This window comes from Bidens hawaiensis, unplaced genomic scaffold, assembly GCF_021521415.1.
Source record: "Bidens hawaiensis isolate Kalapana, Puna unplaced genomic scaffold, B.hawaiensis_p1.1 tig00002438_1, whole genome shotgun sequence".
Lineage (NCBI taxonomy): Eukaryota > Viridiplantae > Streptophyta > Magnoliopsida > Asterales > Asteraceae > Bidens > Bidens hawaiensis.
Window position 1 is genome coordinate 1,988,446 of NW_027491134.1, and position 7,311 is coordinate 1,995,756.

Genomic DNA, 7,311 nt, shown 5'->3' on the forward strand with positions numbered 1-7,311 from the left:
AATGGGATTATTTAAAAGTTTTTTTTAATTGAGAACTGTGAGAATCGCATAAGCACGCGCATACAACGGTTGAATGCAATTGGTAAATTGAAATAATTGGCTCGCTTCTAATCTTTATTTCTCTACTCTCTCATGTAGGGATGGGATTGGTTTTAATCGCATCCCATTCTGTCTTCCATATATAAGAGTGTTTCGACTCGTTTTAAAATTTATAATTAATTTCCCTCCCATATACTAAAACAAACAACCAAAATTAAAAAGGGTGAAACACTCTTATATACGGTGAGATATGTATAGACGGTATATTTGACAAATTGGTAACTCCATGTACCAAAATTGAATTTGAAACCTAGAGGAGAGGAGAGGAGAGGAGAGGAGAGGAGAGGCGAGACAGGCAGGCAGCCACTTGGTATTTATTATTTTGATTTGATGTGTCCTTGTCAAATTGAATTTGGGTGTACACAAGTGCAGAGGATTCAGGGTCCTTTTTTGGTGGTATCTATATCCAATACAACTCACTTATAGTATATATTTTGTTGTTTCTTTTCCTTATTTTTAGGGTGACATTCCTTTATAATTTTTTCCGATCTCCATTTTATATGCTTCTCTTGCTTTTAACTTAAAACTGGATTCATGTATGCAGGTATGTAACACGTAAGAGCACAAAGCAAAACACAAGATCAATACCTAGATATAGGTTAAAAATACATACCTTCAATAATGGTGCAGGTATAAATTATAATAGTATATCATCAACATATGTATACTTAAGCCCTCTCTTTTATTAACAAAGTTGAATATCCACCAACACCAAATCTTGTACATGTAATTCATAAGCTCTAAGTAACATTTTATTTTACCGAGTTGAACAAAAAAAAATAAATAAATGCATTAGTAACCATCCGAGTTGATCAACACATCAGCATAATGCTGCAATCGAAATCCATCATCTTCATTACGTGCAAACACAAAGTAATCTTTTGGCGTCAGATTAACATAATTTGCAACTTCAACTCAACCATCACCAAAGTCAAGTGCATCAACACCTCTAACCGGTCTTATTTTCACATCAAAATTCTTTCCATCAATTGTAGTGACAACACACGAGTTAGACACTTTCCTTTAAAATAAGAAAATGGTTGATCGTTTCTCAAGACCTGGAATATTTATATCTCTTAATTACTAATTTGCGCCGAAGGTAATATATATACAAAAAAAATCTACACAATTAAAGTATATACTTACCAGATAACTCAATTTGTGGTTGCCAACAAAGAAATCCATTCATCCATATCAGGCTCGTCGCGAACACATAAAAATTTCCACAAGTCTATTTCAGTTGGAGTAAAGGCAAGATAATCTCCAAGACGGGACCGATGATCGGTCAATAGTTCGTCCTAGCCTGTTGTTAAGATGTATTTGTCGCCAACAAATTTAGCGTCAACATATCAGGTAATTAAATGAGTTTGAATCAGAATTTCATGAACACCAATGTCGTCTTAGAATAAATGTTCAAAAAACCAGATGAGTGACTACAATAAAAAAAAACTTCATCAACATAATTTGAACATGGGCACTATTATAATGTTAAGATTAAAATATTAAACTTGAAATAAAAAGATACAAGGAAGATAAAATTAAGTAGAGTAATCGAGATAAAATTCTAGAAGGGTGTATCGTTGTGTGCACTAACCAACATAGGATCAATAGCTAATAGACATATATGACATGATCTGGAACTAGTTAAGAAAACAAGAACCTAGTTTTATTTTATTTTATGAAAGTTCGTTTTGCAAGTTAAAAAAAATTAAGGAAGCAAGAAAATATCCTAAACAGAAAAGTATCACTATCTGCTGAGTTGTTAACATAATTAAGAGTCATAAGGGCAACATGAGCAGCCATATAAGAACCCAAAAAATTTTAGTAACTTTAACAACTCATGACAGTTAACCACATTATTTATTTAATCTATATATATGGGGAAAAGTTAACGTATAAATGAAATTAACGTGTTAATTGTGAGTAATTATATATACAAGTAGAGTAATTATGTAATTACTCTATCATGTAATTACATAATTACTCTACTTTTGAAAAGACGTGACACTGGCGTAAACTTGTACGTAGGATCGCAAATGTTACTGGCTTTGACTTTGAAGCGTTGAAATCAACAAAGTAGGAAAGACACAAGAAATTTTAACTCCATGTTCATTAACTTTAAGTAATCATGTCACACCCCGACTAACACAATGCGGAAGCGTAAAACGGGAATGTAACAGACACCTCTGATATCAATACATTGTTTATAAAGAAACATTACAAACTAATTTACAATATATTACATTTCTTTGTTCTATCATTGTTTAACAGTCTAAGCGATACAAACAAAACTAGTTCGTTAACTATACATTCTTACTAATAACGCCCTTGCTTCTATTCACATAGCATCAACCACACACTTCAGGCAAGTAACAGATCACCCAATCATTCCGATTTAGGTACACCTGAAAACCAGTTTAAAACGGGTCAACTACTAGAGTTGGTGAGTTTCACGAGTTTCAAGAAAACAGTAATGAGTGATCACAAGTCAACACTTGTAATTATGAAATGAGTATGTATGTATGTAAATGATGTATGTGATGTAATTATGCTAAGCTACAGTGAAGCCTGGACTGTTCGTGCTGCGTGCCTCCATTTCCCACGCTCAATCAACCACTGTGGCTCCCCTTCCGCCCACAACATGCCCCGGTAGCTATGTCTAACACTACATAGCCTGTATGTTTAAATATGGTCATGTGCAAACGGCGCTATGTGACACGGCAACCAGGCCGATTCCGTTTGGGTTTGTCAAACCAAAATTACTATTCACAAGCCACCGGCTCGAAGTTAATCACTGTGATTGTGGGGACTTTCGTGTGTTAGCACTTAGATAATTCACATCATCACATGTTTCAGATAAGTATATAGATATAAGCAAACATGCTTTTCACCCCAAAAGTTCGTAAAACAGTTTAAAAGTGGGGTCATGAAACTCACGGTTTTGTAGATATTTCGTACTGTATCAACTCGTGGTTTGTTCAGTCCGCTATCAGTAGTTCTTATAATTAATATTATAATAATATTAATATTTTAATATTATTATAATCTCAATACTAAACTGGGCTGTATAACTAATCTGGGTGTAGCTGGAACGCCCAGAAAGTGGCAATAGGCTTAGGTTGTGATGTTATTCAATGTCTAATACTTAAAACTGAACTTGGCTCAGATTCCAGTTTTCCCAGCTGGGCCAAGTTGTTCGTTTACGCGTTCAGAAAACAGTTATGGGAAAATAAGCTTGGGTAAATTTATTGGTTAATAAAATGATTAAGTTATAAAGAAAGATCAAATACTGGGGTCCCGGATTAGCCACGGGGCCCGTTTCTGCTTATTTAGTTTGATTTGAGAAAAAACGCGAACAATCCACCCGGATTGTCCAGGTTTCTCATAGAAAAGTTCATTTTCACTTAACTAGTCCAAAAATATGATTTTTGATCACTCTTGGTGTTTTGATATTCCCGCAGATTCACTAGTCGCGAACTTGCCGGTTTTTATAAAAACTGAATTTGTTTAATATTCAGATTAGTATAATTAATTAATCGTTAATCATTAAATTATGAAATTTAACCACTTATCAATTAAAATATGTAGATTTTTATAAAAATATTTCTGGAATTTATTTACTGATTTATTAATTTATAAAAATTCATTTTATCAGCTATATTTCGTCTGAAAATCGTCCGTTTACCCCAAAAAATTTCCAAAAGTTCACAAAAAATTCCTGAATACTCAAATCATGTCCCAAAACAACCTGTATCAATTCCAGAATGTAAAAAGCTCGTGCGATATTCTTTTCGACCCAAATTCGGCTGTAAAAATTCACACAAACGCAAATAAACAAAACACCTTTAAACTTTTCCAAATGATCCCAAAATTCATATGTGACCAAAATACATCAAATATGAGTTCCTAGAAACATTTCATAATTTTTGAAGTATTTTAGCTATTTTTCCCAAATAAACGTCCCAATTCGGTAATAAATTCGCCAAGTATTCTCGGATGGTCGAAAAATTACTAAATTTAAACAGGGACTCATTGACATGGTCCCTGATGTCCCTGAAAAATTTCAAGTCCTAAAAATATGCACATCATAACCTTAACCTAAATAGCCCGTAACCGAGTGTTTCGGCATTACCTCAGCGGGTTTGGCTCGTTTCCGACCTTTTAATCAAGTTTTCAGGTTCTTGTGCTTCTAAGCAAGCTAGGTAAAAGTCCTATATCACAAACCAAGCAATATTTCATCAACATAACATCCCTTAAGTTAGGGTTTCGGCTAGTGCACAAAAACGAACTTTTGAACCGTAAAAACGTCGTTTCAACCCTTTAATCCGTGTTTATGGCCAAAAAAATTATCAAAATAGGTTCCTTACCATGAGTATGATCAAAACATGTTTATGGACCATTTTTAGGATTTTTACACGGTTAGGAATGATTTTTAGTAACCAAGACATGTTTTTATGGTATTAAACAAGTTCAAACAAGTAAAAAAGCTACTTATTTAAGCTCTTACCTTAGGGTTTTGGAAGTTTTCTGGCTGAAGCAGAAGGGGTGTCCAGAGTTTTCAAAGAAATGATGTTAAAATGGCTTGAACCTAGTTTAAATGTGAAAGAATAAACAAGGGGGGGGGGGGGCTGCTGATTGCGATCGGACCATCATGGGCCTACCTTGGGCCCATTTTGGCCCAAGTTTCTGATTTCTCAAGCCCAAATACGAAAATCCCGGTCCAAGTTTAGTTTGGGTTCGGTTTTTGGCGCGAAAAACTTATCGGGTGCGTTAAAGAACCCGAAAACGAGTGTTTTTCGGCTAGTTTTGTGTAAAATTATAAAAACATACTATACGTTTGTAAAAATCAAAAATATTTTCACGGATCGCTTAAAACATTTCAAATAAGTGTTTGGTAAGTCTTTTTCGGCTTAACGGATGATACAATGCTTGGTTTGTAACTATCTTTCGCGTTTAATTCTATGGCGGGTGGTTAAACGAGCACGTTTTCGTTTAACTTGTTTGCTATAAAACTAAGACCATATTTCTAATATTTTAGCTTGTATAGATCGTATATCACTTATAAATGCCCCCCCCCGAGATATCTGGGTCATAAACCGACCCGTTCGGTTAATCGTTCGCTTGTTACGCAAAAGGCGTTTATTTGCTTAATCAGTAAATACGTACTGAGGTGTACCTCGTTTTGGCTCAAATGTCACAAATCAATACAAAAGATATGACAATTTCAGAGTGCACACTCCCTCTAGTTTCTCTCTAGTACTCATAATTCACCCGAAAAGCTACTGGTTCAGCGCATATGCCTACTATTTATAGACATCCATGAACTCCACCTCGGGCGCATATGTTATACGGTGCATAACTTATGCGCCTCATAAGTTATGCGGTCCTAGGAGGACTAATGCGCTAAACATCTATATGACATTAAAACACAATTCCTAATACAGATACTAGCTATAGACGTTCATGTCCTAACAAATCCCCCCTCGGATATAGCTAGATCTTTCATCATAATACTAACAGACAATCATTATACAACCAAATATTCAAAACATATACAAAATTTTGACTCATAATCTATCAAACTACAATCAATCATTTCCTGTAGTAGTCTTGACAGCATCCCAGCCACCTAAAAATTCAGTCTGCTGAGCCTGATCAGATTATATATTGATAGATGATGATCAAAACTTTGAAAAGATCGCCATCATTGTATCTGATCCTTACTATATTTTCTCCTTATGCATATCCTAAGATATTGTCACACCCCGCCTAGCACAATGCGGAAGCGTAAAACGGGAATGTAACAGACACCTCTGATATCAACACATTGTTTATAAAGAAACATTACAAACTAATTTACAATATATTACATTTCTTTGTTTTTACAGTCTAGGTGGTACGAACAAAACCAGTTCGTTAACTAAACGTTCTTATTACTAACGCCTTTGCTTCTATTCACATAGCATCAACCACACACTTCAGGCAAGTGACAGATCACCCAATCATTCCGATTTAGGTATACCTGAAAAGCAGTTTAAAACGGGTTAACTACTAGAGTTGGTGAGTTTCACGAGTTTCAAGAAAACAGTAATGAGTATTCACAAGTGAGCACTTGTAATCATGAAATAAGTATGTATGTATGTAAATGATGTAATTATGCTAAGCTACAGTGAAGCCTTGACTGTATGTGCTGCGTGCATCTATTTCCCACGCTCAATCAACCACTGTGGCTCCCCTTCCGCCCACAACATGCCCCGGTAGCTATGTCTAACACTACATAGCCTGTTTGTATAAATATGGTCATATGCAAACGGCGCTATGTCTCAGCAAACCGTGCTGGCCCCGCCTGGGTTTGTCAAACCAATAATACTATTCACAAGCCACCGGCCCGAAGTTAACCACTGTGTTAGTGGGGACTTTTGTGTGTTAGCACTTAGATAATTCCCATCATCAAACAGTTCAGAGTATATATAGATATGTATCAAAATGTTTTTCACCCCAAAAGTTCGTAAAAACAGTTTAAAAGTGGGGTCATGAAACTCACGGTTTAGTAGATATTCAGTACTGTATCAACTCGTGGTTTGTTCAGTCCGCTATCAGTAGTTCCTATAATCAATATTATAATAATATTAATATTTTAATATTATTATAATCTCAATACTAAACTGGGCTGTATAACTAATCTGGGTGTAGCTGGAACGCCCAGAAAGTGGCAATAGGCTTAGGTTGTGATGTTGTTCAATGTCTAATACTTAAAACCGAACTTGGCTCAGACTCCCGTTTTCCTAGCTGGGCCAAGTTGCTCGTTTACGCGTTCAGAAAGCAGTTATGGGAAAATAAGCTTGGTTAAATGTATTGGTTAATAACATGATTAAGTTATAAAGAAAGATCACATACGGGGGTCCTGGATTAGCCACGGGGCCCGTTTCCGTTTATTCAGTTTGATTTGAGAAGAAACGCGTACAATCCACCCGGATTGTCCAGGTTTCTCATAGAAAAGTTCATTTTTACTTAATTAGTCCAAACATATGATTTTTGATCACTCTTGGTGTTTTGATTTTCCCGCAGGTTCAGTAGTTGCGAACTTGCCGGTTGTTATAAAAACTGAATTTGTTTAATATTCAGATTAGCATAATTAATTAACCGTTAATCATTAAATTATGAAAATTTAACCACTTATCAATTAAAATATGTAGATTTTTATAAAAATAT